The sequence below is a fragment of the Schistocerca gregaria genome, chromosome 2 (genome assembly GCF_023897955.1).
Source record: "Schistocerca gregaria isolate iqSchGreg1 chromosome 2, iqSchGreg1.2, whole genome shotgun sequence".
Taxonomy (NCBI): Eukaryota; Metazoa; Arthropoda; class Insecta; order Orthoptera; family Acrididae; genus Schistocerca; species Schistocerca gregaria.
The window spans coordinates 161,390,201-161,403,277 of NC_064921.1; the positions used below are offsets into that span (position 1 = coordinate 161,390,201).

A 13,077-nucleotide genomic window follows, 5' to 3' on the forward strand; every position below is an offset into this window, starting at 1 on the left:
TTGATATTCATACAAATGGTTCTCTTTTCTCCAAAGGTCTCTTTAATTTTCCTGTAGTCAGTATCTATCTTACCCCCAGTGAGATCAGCCTCTACATCCTTACAGTTGTCCTCTAGCCATGTCTGCTTAGCCATTTTGCACTTCCTGTCGATCTCATTTTTAAGACGTTTGTATTCCTTTTTGCCTGCTGCATTTACTGCATTTTTATATTTTCTCCTTTCATCAATTGAATTCAATATTTCTTCTGTTACCCAAGGATTTCTACTAGCCCTCGTTTTTTTACCTACTTGATCCTCTGCTGCCTTCACTATTTCATCCCTCAAAGCTACCCATTCTTCTTGTAATGTATTTCTTTCCCCCATTCCTCTCAATTGTTCCCTTATGCTCTCCCTGAAACTCTGTACAACCTCTGGTTTAGTCAGTTTATCCAGGTCCCATATCCTTATTAAATTCCCACCTTTTTGCACTTTCTTCAGTTTTAATCTACAGTTCATAACTAATAGATTATGGTCAGAGTCCACATCTGCCTTTGGAAATGTCTGGTTCCTAAATCTCTGTCTTACCATTATATAATCTATCTGAAACCTGTCAGTATCTCCAGGCTTCTTCCATGTATACAACCTTCTTATACGATTGAGTGGGATATGAAATTAAACATGAGAAGCCGTACACTTCTTACAAAAATACCAGTTAGATACGTATTAATTAACATGTATTTGCCGAATTTGGAATTTAAATGATGTAGATATTTAAATTGAAGTGAACAAAAAGGATAAGTAATAACTGAAACGAGATTCAACCAGCGGTTACCAGTCTCGAGCACTTCTTCCTTTTTTCTGTCTTTGTGTATTTTAAATTTCAGGGAAAAAGACATTACTGAATGATTATTGTAATTACTGTCTTAGCCGGAAGTAGCAATAAGCAACAATATTTCCCATTATTTAGTTTTCCAAAAGGGATAGGGTAGGCCATATAGGGTTATTCATAAATACATCCAGCGTTTCAGAAAATGACTGCCCAAAAACGACAGGACAGAGAGGCTACACACACACATCAGTAGACAGAACATCTTTCCAAGTTTTTAACTGAAGTATGAGGTGCTTAAATAGGGCACCATTTATGATATTAAAAACGGCAGTACGTACGTCCAGTTCACTGATACAAACTGTCCGGGAAGGAGCGAAGGCAAACCCATTTTCGGAACTGTTAATTGGACTGCCTGTCTCCAGGCGCGAACTATTTCGATGCGACAATAGGGATCAGAGGGTGAACAATGAAAATTGAAGACGGCGCGTCGTAGAGATGCAGTATGTAATTCCTCTAACCATTATCTGGCTTCCCTTTACCAGTTGGGCACTAATAGGTGGCAGTAAAATGCAATGAATTCCCATTGCTTCTCTGATAACCTATCGTGTGATACATACACCCTTGTGGTGGTGAGTGTGTTAATTTGCTAAGGTGTTAAACTGTGCTACAGCAACCGCATTGCAGTAAGACAGCCGACATGTGATATTGTAAGTGCCTTGTTATTAACACAGAAATTTAAAGGGTACATATTTTAATTTTTGCTAATTTACAGACAGAATTAATGAAATTTATTCTAACAAATGAAGTAGATCAGAAAGTGTGAAATAGGACAGTAGTGGAAAAGAATATGGAAATTAAATTCTCAACTCTTTTTCCTTCACAGATCACATTTTGACACACAACTGTGGGAAATTCGTGCCTCCAACGTCGCTACAAGGTTAACAGCGTCGAAGAAACGATTGGCGCACGATCTCGATATTTCTGGTATGCTCGACAACATCCAAGCACGTTCGCTTACCAGACATTCTTACGCGCGCATCAGTGATTGGCTATGGTGCAGTCCCGATCCGCACTTATCTGCAAAATATCTCTCTATTCGACGTCCCCTGACCTTGTTTTCAGGTTGTTTCCTGCACCATGTATACCTCTCCTGAAGCCAGACTTGTTGCATTCAGTTGCCTATTCAATTTTTCTTTCTATTATGTCGTATGTATGACGCTTAGATAGAAAAAAATGGTTCAAATGACTCTAAGCACTATGGACTTAACATCTGAGGTCATCAGTCCCCTATACTTAGAACTACTTAAACCTAACTAACCTAAGGACATCACACACATCCATTCCCGAGGCACGATTCGAAACTCCGACCGTAGCAGCAGAAACTTCCTACATTTAGTTACACTAACAGTCTAACACAACTATTGAAAGGAAAATCTGATCCCAACCACCAACCTACACTATCTGCTGATAAGTATCCGGAAACCTATCAGTGGGCAAATGGGGTGTCTCCACCCTTCACGTTTATGACGGCTTGAACTCTGCTGAAGACACTTTCTGTGGCGCGTTAGAATGTCAGTGGAGGAATGACGCGTATTCTATCTCAAGAGCCGAAACCAGAGAAGGAAATGAGGTTGGATGATGGGATCTGGAACGAAGTCGACGCTCTCACTCGTCTCATGGTCTTCCATCGAGTTCACGTCGCGACTTCTGACAGACCAGTCCATTCCGGTTGCTACTGTCTACAAATCATTGTCCCACGTATGCTGCTTTATGACAGGGTGAAATCTCATGCTTATACGAACATTTACCTTCTCCAAACTGTTCCCCTTGTGCACGGTAAACAACACTGTAACATGTAATCATATCCTTCTGCATTTAGCGTGTTTTTAGGTACAATAACGGGATCGCTCCCTAACCACTAAAATTTCATCCATACTTCACTGTTAGCAGCACAGATGATGGCAGGTAACGTTCTCCAGGCATTCTTGAAACCCAAACCCTTTCATCGGATTGCCACAGAGTGTAGCCTGACTCCGTATCACTCGTTTCCAGCCATCCACTATCCAATGGCATCGTTGTTCATACCTTCTCGTCTCGTTTACCATTGACTGTAGATACATAAGTCTTATGAGGGGCTGCTCAACTACTGTACCTTACTCTTTCTACACTCATGCTCATATATTAAGGATAATTGCAGAATGTGGTTCCACACAACGTGGCACTACACAAAACTGGCGAAAATAGCATGGCACATAGGGAACACACCAGACACAGATCTGTAAGTCCACGGTATTGGTGATAAGTTGAGAAAACCGTCCCGAAATACATGTGCTTCAAAACGCCACTGTTTTCTGCGCATGTACCCTGACGTCAATATGGGATATGATCACCATGCACACGTACACGGGCTGCACAACGGGTTGGCATACTCTCGATCAGGTGATCGAGCAGCTGCTGGGGTATAGCCTCCCATTCTTGCACCAGTGCCTGTCGGAGCTCCTGAAATGTCGTAGGGGTTTGAAGACGTGGAGCGATACGTCGACCGAGAGCACCCGGACATGCTCGATGGGGTTTAGGTCTGGAGAACAGGCAGGTCACTCCATTCGCCTGATACCTTCTGTTTAAAGGTACTTCTCCACGAGGGCAGCTCGGTGGGGCTGTGCGTTGTCATCCATCAGGAGGGAGGTGGGACCCACTTCAAACCCTGAAAAGGCGTACATACTGGTGCAAAATGACGTCCCGATACACCTGACCTGTTACAGTTCCTCTGTCAAAGACATGCAGGGGTGTACGTGCACCAATCATAATCCCACCCCACACCATCAAACCACGACTTCCATACATTAAGGAGTTGGTATCTGTTTCACGCCAGATGAAAACCCGGCGACAATCACTGTTCACACTATACCTGGACTCGTCCGTGAACATAACCTGGGACCACTGCTCCAATGACGATGTACTATGTTCTTGACACCAGGCTTTACGGTCTGTCGGCCGTGTTCGACTGAACCCTCTGGCCCATCACCGCCAACACTCACTTCTTGGAGTACAACTGCTCTCATCAAATCTAACTTAAGACAAATACTGTTGGTAGCATAGCATGTCTTGTTCTGGCAGCGTCCGGCTGTAGCCTTCCTCTGCATTCTCCTTTACTTCTCGGCCATCACTTTCACCACCGGCCTAAGTGGCCGAGCGGTTCTAGGCGCTACAGTCTGGAACCGCGCGACCGCTACGGTCGATGGTTCGAATCCTGCCTCGGGCATGGATGTGTGTGAAGTCCTTAGGTTAGCTAGGTTTAAGTAGTTCTAAGTTCTAGGGGACTGATGACCTCAGAAGTTAAGTCCCACAGTGCTCAGAGCCATTTGAGCCATGACTTTCACCCCCTACTCGCAGCTCCCCTCCGAATCCGGCAGGCCTGAGATATTGTATACGCCAGCTCTAGCGCTCGGTTTACGCTTTGCGGCGGAAATATGTTGTCTGTGAATTCGCTCGTAAATACGTTGTCCCTACGAGGACGTGTTATTAAAAACAAATAGAGGCAGCCCATCAATATAGATCCGAAAACGTCGTTACTGCTAGGCGGGTAATTTTTATTGGCTAAACACGAGTGCCGGCATGTACCGTTCGGCAGGGTACACGGTTTCCATTTTAACGTTTCAACATCCGCGCCGGGGTATTTCATCATGCAGCAGTGGGCAGTTCGGGTCGCGCATAACGCTCCGGCAAATAAATACTCGGTATTAAAACGCGAAGTCAAATATTTACCGCGGCAGATAATTAAAGTTTTTCGATCACGAACGTTATAAACGGATTACGCGATAAAAACAAATGGCTTGGGCTCTAATTTGCAAATTATATGCTCGGTATTGTCACGGCAGTTAATAAGCGTGTGACGATATACGTGCGTCTGGCGGCGTCGGATATGAGCATTCGCAATTTAAAAAAAAAAAAAAGAGAAAAAAGCTTTTCCTGATTGCGACGACGGCAACGGTGGCGCGGCGTCCGTCGATTTGGTTTGCGGCGTTACGATCTCTTTCGTCTTTCTGCTAACATACGCAGTACTCACCTTGGAACTCCTTAATTAAATTTTTACATAAGGTGAAATAACTGAGACGGTGAAACTTCGACGTTATTTTATTCTGAAACTGCTGAGTGGAATTGCTTAATGCAACTGAACCATTTAAATCTGCTAAGTGAAACTGTACTTACTGTCACTTTGCTTGTCTTTATCATTTCATATCCGACCTACAGAATCTGCCCTGACTAACAGAACTCAAACTTTTCCTATTCATTAATTACTCGTAACATTCAACGGTAATGCGATCTGAATGCTTTAAAATTAACTCAGAAGAATGGCCCTAAATGAGAAGAAATACTAACCATAACCCATACATAATATAAGTCACTTACCTCACAGAAAATTTTCATGACACGAACTACAGTGATTCAAGCGTTAATAGTGCCAGCTAAATTAGATATTCTAACTACTGTAGGATCTAACAACCAATAGGCACGTGGTTAGCAAAGGAAAAGTTTTGTTGCAAAGCAAACAATGTATTTAGTAGATTTTACCTTAATCAGGTGACAACCAGAATGAGATTTTCACTCTGCAGCGGAGTGTGCGCTGATATGAAACTTCCTGGCAGATTAAAACTGTGTGCCGGACCGAGACTCGAACTCGGGACCTTTGCCTTTCACGGGCAAGTGCTCTACCAACTGAGCTACCCAAGCACGACCCACGCTACGTCCTCATTCTGGCTAAGCCATGTGGCTAAGCCATGTCTCTGCAATATCCTTTCTTTCAGGAGTGCTGGTTCTGCAAGGTTCGCAGGAGAGCTTCTGTGAAGTTTGGAGCGTAGGAGACGAGGTAATGGCAGAAGTAAAGCTGTGAGGGTGGGGCGTGAGTCGTGTTTGGGTAGCTCAGTTGGTAGAGCACTTGCCCGCGAAAGGCAAAGGTCTCGAGTTCGATTCTCGGTCCGGCACACAGTTTTAATCTTCCAGGAAGTTTCAAGTGACAACCAGTTCAAAAAATTGTATAATCATCAGTAATAAGTCTCAATGAGGGATATACATTCACATCGTCCGCTCGCGCTAATACTTCAAACTTCCAACACTGCTCATTATTAACCTCTGACCTTCATCGCTGCTGACTACTCACTCCCAACTTCCATCACTGCTCGCTGTTCACCTCCAACTGGAAGTCCAACCAGCCACAGAGAGTCTATTGCAGAGTGCACACATCGCAGTCAGATTTATTAATGCACAGCGCTACTTAGCGCTGCCAACATACAAACACATTAACAGGCTACTTTTTGTGAGTTCTTCAGAAATAAGGCCTGCCCCGAAGCGAAGTGTAATGGTTTTCAGCTGAGGAAAGCTGTAAAAAACGGGTTAGGGTTGCTAATTACACTGTTTGCAAAGCCGGCAATGCCCGGGCATTCATTTTACACATCTTCTGTCAAACGAAAACCAAAAATTAACTGCGTTTATAATGGAATATTCCGAACAGATTCTGTTCGCTGGACACAGCTGCTTTGCGGGTCTGCAACGCGATTTTGTAAACGTCGCTACTGCAACGCCCCTTTATAGCTCTATAGACGGTGATTGTTTTTGCCTGCAGCCGTTTACACTTCGCAGTTGAAAGATGTCATAAGCGCTGCCATGTACAAGGATTTCCTTAAACTTTCCTTTGACTCGACTGTAGGATTGCATCTAAACTTCACGCATAATAAAGCACTCCGTCGTCAGGCCACGAGTGGCCCACCGGGACCATCCGACCGCCGTGTCATCCTCATGGAGAATGCGGATAGGAGGGGCGTAGGGTCAGCACACCGCTCTCCCGGTCGTTATGATGGTATTCTTGACCGAAGCCGCTGCTATTCGGTCGAGTAGCTCCGCAATTGCCATCACAAGGCTGAGAGCACCCCGAAAAATGGCAACAGCTCGTAGCGGCCTGGATGGTCACTCATCCGGTGATCTTACGGGAACCAGTGTAACCACGAACTTCATACATAATGTGTCATTTATTGACGTTTCTCAGTGTATATGACGCCATATCTCGTGAACTGTGTGTTGTACAATGATGTATTTGCGTAGGTACAAACAGTTACATATGTGGATAGTGTCTGCAAATTGTGTTGAAAATTGTATTAGTTGCAGAGAAGAAATAAATTTAAAAAATATGTATGATGCATCAATTTTTGATGCATCTCATTGTTTATGATGTCATATCTCCTGAACTTTGATAGGTAGAGGATTCCTACATCGATAGTGATTGTTGCTTGACAATAAGACATATGTATGTAGCAAGTTATGTTGATATTGGTCCAGTGGTTTAGAATAAGGTGTGAAACATATATTATGTGATCAAAAGTATCCGCAGACCCCCAAAAAAATATTTTTTTATGTTAGGTGCATTGTGCTGCCACCTACTGCCAGGTACTCTGTATCAGCGACCTCAGTAGTCATTAGACATCGTGAGCGAGCAGAATGGGGCGCTCCGCGGAACTTACAGACTTCGAATGTGGTCAGGTGATTGGGTGTCACTTGTGTCATACGTCTGTACGTGAGATTTCCACACTCCTAAAGATCCATAGGTCCACTGTTTCATATGTGATAGTGAAGTGGAAACATGAAGGGACACGTACAGCACAAAAGCGTTCAGGCCGACCTCGTCTGTGACTGGCAGAAACCGCCGACAGTTGAAAAGATTCGTAATGTGTAATAGACAGACATCTATCCAGACCATCACACAGGAATTCCAAACTGCATCAGGATCCACTGCAAGTACTATGACAGGTAGGCGGGAGGCGAGAAAACTTGGATTTCATGGTCGAGCGGCTGCTCATAAGCCACACATTGCGCCGGTAAATGCCGAACGACGCCTCGCTTTGTGTAAGGAGCGTAACCATTGGACGATTGAACAGTGGAAGAACGGTGTTGCCAGCGTGTGTAGTGCCTAAAGTAAATGTCGGAGGCGATGTTGTTATGGTGTGGGCGTGTTTTTCATGTACGGGGTTTGCACCCCTTGTTGTTTTGCGTGGAGCTGTCACATCACAGGCCTACGTTGGGGTTTTAAGCACATTCTTGCTTTCCACTGTCGAAGAACAATTCGGTGATGGCGATTGCATCTTTCAACACTATCTAGTACCCGCTCATAATGCACGGCCTGTGGCGGAGTGGTTACACGACAATAACATCGCTGTAATGGACTGGCCTGCTCAGAGTCCTGATCTGAATCGTATGGAACACTTTTGGGATGTTTTGGAACGCCGACTTCGTTCCAAGCCTCACCGAGCGACATCGATACCTCTGCTCAACACTTTTTGGATGTTTTGGAACGCCGACTTCGTTCCAAGCCTCACCGACCGACAACGATACCTCTCCTCAGTGTAGCACTCCGTGAAGAATGGACTGCCATTCCGCAAGAAACCTTCCAGCAACTGATTGTACGTATGCCTGCTAGAGTGGAAGCTGTCATCAAGGCTAAGGCTGGGCCAACACCATACTGAATTGCAGCATTACGAACTTGTAAGGCATTTTCAGCCAGGTGTACGGATACTTTTGATCACATAGTGTACATAGGCGCGCGCACACACACACATAACGGGCGTTACATCTGCTTCAGTTTTTCACCTAGCTGTAACAGAGCGACACTGTTGTTAGATTTAACGAGAAACCTGCATCAGATGGGGATAATGAGAGACATATTACCTGTGTTTGGCCTCATAACATTTGTCCTGTGCATTGATGAAAGAACTCCACATTTGTATATACATTTGGAACGATTTAGCTTGTTTATGACAGTTACTACATGACTCAAATGACGTATAGGTCACTTATTTTACAGTGATGGCGTACAGAATTTCGTATTATCTTTGTTTACACACATTTACGAAATAAAATAAAAATTAAAAAGTACTTACAGGAGTGATAGTTAACGTGTTTTATTTTCTATTATTATACACTCAACACGAGATTTTACTCAAAATAATGGTTACAATTAATTGCTTATATTGTTAACAATGTAGTTAATACACAGTAACAACTTCGTATTATATGCCTTCCACATGTCAAAGTGAGTTCATTTCATTGTGTCTGGCTATTGTTATTTAACCACGAGTGATCCTTGTGTATTATATCTGTTCTCCATTGTCACTTTGGATACACAAATATTGCTATCAAGTTCGACCCGTCACGCAGTTTCAGAACTGAAAGAACGAAAATGAGCTCAGTTTGCATTAATCCTTTGACACTTAAAGCAATTATCTCTCTCTCTGTCTGTCTCTCTCTCTCTCTCTCTCTCTCTCTCTCTCTCTCTCTCTCTCTCGCCCAGTAGCTTTTTAAAACATACGCTGTATATAATGGTTTTGAATACTCGCTCAAATACCGTGCAGTTCATTACGTTCAGGACTCTGAATGTGCACAGTTACGGCTGCACAGAAATCATGCTGAATTTATTACCTTTATCACCCTTCGAAACTAAAGTCTCAGTTCTCCCTGAGAAACTCGATATTTCCTTAGAAGTCATCCACGATTGATCGTAAACTTTTCCAAATCAATCTAACTTTTCACAAAATAACTGTTGTACAGTTTTCCCAGAAATGGTTGGAGCTCTGAGCTACGTGACATCGTATCACGAGAGCTGACCAAGGAGTACTCAAGACTTCCTCGTGGACATACTCTCCTGGTACCAAAGCTCGCTCCCGGGGTCAGAGATTTTCTCTACCTCGTGATGACTGGGTGTTGTGTGATGTCCTTAGGTTAGTTAGGTTGAAGTAATTCTGAGTTCTAGGGGACTGATGTCCATAGATGTTAAGTCCCAAAGTGCTCAGAGCCATTTTTGAACCAAAGCTCGCGGAAGATCTCTTCTCTAATTGGCTGAATTACGCAGCAACCAGTCAACTTGCTATTTCAAATCATATAACCCCGTACTCTCCCTCTTTTGACCAGTATCAGTTCCGAAATTATTTTGCACGAAAATACAAACTAATACATTCCAAAAAGCAAACAAAGTTTTTACAAGTCAGAAAGACCAGAGTAAACATTATATTTCTAAATTACCGAAAACTGGCTGCTTTGCAGTAATCGTATTCCTCCATATAAACGACAGACATCAAGATTGCACAATCTGATTCCCATATTAACTCACACTTCTACAATTTCAATGATTCGTACTTGACATACACGCCGCATTCATCCCCTCATTCACGTGCTTATAGCACACACCCTGACTGCAGATTTGTATGACAGTCTGGTGATTCGATCTGTTGTGCTGTCATTCATGAACAGCATTCCAGGGGGTGATTTCCAACAGGACAACGCTCGCTCACATGTCGCTGCTGTAACCCAATATGCTCTACCTAATGTAGCCTTCTCGATCACCAGATCAGTCTGCAGTCGAGCACATACGGAGCAACATCGGACGACAACTCCATCGTCATCCACGTTCCCTGCATTGATCGACCAAGTGCAAAAGGTGTGGAACTCCAACCCCCACAAGCTAACATCCAGTACAATGCATGAACGTTTTCATGCTTGCATTCTGGCGGTTACACCGGTTATTAACGTACCACCATTTCACATTCGTAATAGCTTATCTCGCACTTATATCAAATTATGGTTTTGCCATGTTCATCACTTAAACATATTACTACATCTACTTCTACTTTTATACCCCGCAAGTCACCCAAGGGTGTGTGGCGGAGGGCACTTTACATGCCACTGTCATTACCTCTCTAATTTTACATTCGTGATCTCCTCGGGAGGTATAAGTAGGGGGAAGCAATATATTCGATACCTCATCCAGAAACGCACCCTCTCAAAACCTAGACAGCAAGCTACACCGCGATGCAGAACGCCTCTCTTGCAGAGTCTGCCACTTGAGTTTGCTAATCATCTCCGTAACACTATCACGCTTACCAAATAACCCTGTGACGAAACGCGCCGCTCTTCTTTGGATATTCTCTATCTCCTCTGTCATCCCGACCTGGTACGGATCCCACACTGATGAGCAATACTCAAGTATCGGTCGAACGAGTGTTTTGTAAGCCACCTCCTTTTTTGATGGACTACATTTTCTACACAGCACTGGCTAAATGTGCTCTCGAAATTTCAGTGCTCTCAATTAATTATTTTTTGGTGATGGGATTTTTTTCCATCAGTGTATCTAACGTCCTCCATGTTGCCTTCTATCTCGGGATCTTCGACCGACATTGGTTTGATGATTTTGCTGACGTTTCGACAGCACACGGGGCCGCCAAAGCTTTACCCCCCACTGCTGGTGGCGAACTGAAGTCGAGTTCGCGGCCGGAGATTATGTATACCTCACGTGCCAGCGTCTGAGGGCCTTTCCCTGGTCATTTCCGCTGTGGTTTTCCCCTTGCTACATGCAGGGGTCGTTCGGTAAATCACGGGAATTCAGGATTCGTTTACCTTGAGGTTTCCTTATTTCTTGTTGAAATTATTACCTTTTTCGTGAATTTCAGTGGGTTCCCTGAATAATCGGCCGCGGTTGCTCTTTTCTACGGCGAGAACCTCGGTGTAGGCGAATTTTGTTCTGTGGCCGGCGGAGAAATCGTTCGTGGCGCAGCATCACTTTGGCAGTACGATAATTAAACAGTTGCTCACATACCTCATATGACGAGATCAGTTATTTGTCGTGGTAGTTTTATGTGTTCCTTACAGTCTTCAGCTTGTAAGCTGTAAAAGCGAAAACGTTTTCTGTTTTTAGCCCATTCCAGACTGAAAATCGCTAGCATTATAGCCTGGTATGTAGTGCGTTACTTATGGTTAATGAAACGAAGGTACTGTATCACTAACCATAAGAAACACGCTAAATGCCTTGATATAATGTTAGCGATTTTCAGTCTGAAATGGACGAGAAACAGAAAAGAAGAAAACTGTTGTTTTTTTTCGGATTACAAGTTGCAGAATGCATGCTATACGTAAATCTACCAAGAGAAATAGCTGATAGCATCACGTCATGTATGTGAATGGCTGTATGGCTTTATTATTTCCAGACTCACGCTCTAGGCACAGTTATCAGCTAAGTACAAACGTACAATATTTAGTACTTCAACTCTGCCTTATGTACCTTGGGTTGGGCAGATAATGTGGGTGCTGTTGATTCACTACTATGGAATTTTATGTCATTTTACTGTGAATATAAAGTCACATCCATTTAATGCGTTCTTTAACTGTATGTTAAATTTGTTCTTTGGGTCTTGGTCGATGCTTTTAATATCATTTTGTTCAAAAAAATCTAGCACCGTTCTCCTGTAATCCTCTTGTCACATATTCACCGAAGTATTTTTTTTTAAATCTGGTTTTATACTCACTGCACTGTGTTCTTCAAGCTTCTTATTAATTTGCCTTGTTAAATCACTGTCTTTTGTTTTCATATTGCTTCTACATTTTCGTTTTACTTTTGTCTGTACTATTTTTACAATCTTGCAAGTAATGGTGTTTTGCTCATGAAATGGTAACAAGATCATATCGACTGGTACTTTAGTGTTTGCAATAATAATTTTCATCATACTATTTCCTAAGTGGTGTTGTTTGTGGTGACGTTCGCAAGACTACAACCATTTGCACTAACTGTTCGACGACGTTTGCAGCAGTATGGACTATCAGCTCGGAGACCATGGCTGCGGTTACCCTTGACGCTGCATCACAGACAGGAACTCCCGCGATGGTGTACTCAACGACGAACCAGGGTGCACGAATGGCAAAACGTCATTTTTTTTCTTATGAATCCGGGTTCTGTTTACAGCATCATGATGGTCGCATCCGTGTTTGGAGGCATCGCGCTGAACGCACGTTGGAAGCGTGTATTCGTCATCGCCATACTGGCGTATCACCCGGCGTGATGGTATGGGGTGCCATTGGTTACAGGTCTCGGTCACCTCTTGTTCACATTGACAGCACTTTGAACAATGGACGTTACATTTCAGATGTGTTACGACCCGTGACTCTACCCTTCATTCGATTCCTGCGAAACCCCAAATTTCAGCAGGATAATGCACGACCGCATGTTGCAGGTCCTGTACGGGCCTTTCTGGATACAGAAAATTTTCGACTGCTGCCCTGGTCAGCACAGTCTCCAGATCTCTCACCAATTGAAAACGTCTGGTCGGTGGTGGCCGAGCAACTGGCTCGTCACAATACGCCAGTCACTACTCTTGATGAACTGTGGTATCGTGTTGCAGCTGCATGGGCAGCTGTACCTGTACACGCCATCGAAGCTCTGTTTGACTCAATGCCCAGGCC

At 43.6% G+C, this 13,077-nt stretch overlaps 1 protein-coding gene and 1 non-coding gene across 3 annotated transcripts in view; one reads left to right on the plus strand and one right to left on the minus strand.

Annotated features, from left to right (window-relative positions):
• LOC126336587 (disks large 1 tumor suppressor protein) overlaps positions 1–13,077 on the plus strand; it is a 4,198,467-nt gene that overhangs the window by 2,744,247 nt on the left and 1,441,143 nt on the right. The window lies entirely within an intron of this gene.
• Trnas-uga (transfer RNA serine (anticodon UGA)) lies at positions 5,465–5,539 on the minus strand. Its single transcript has one exon. It is a non-coding gene; the product is annotated as a tRNA-Ser (tRNA).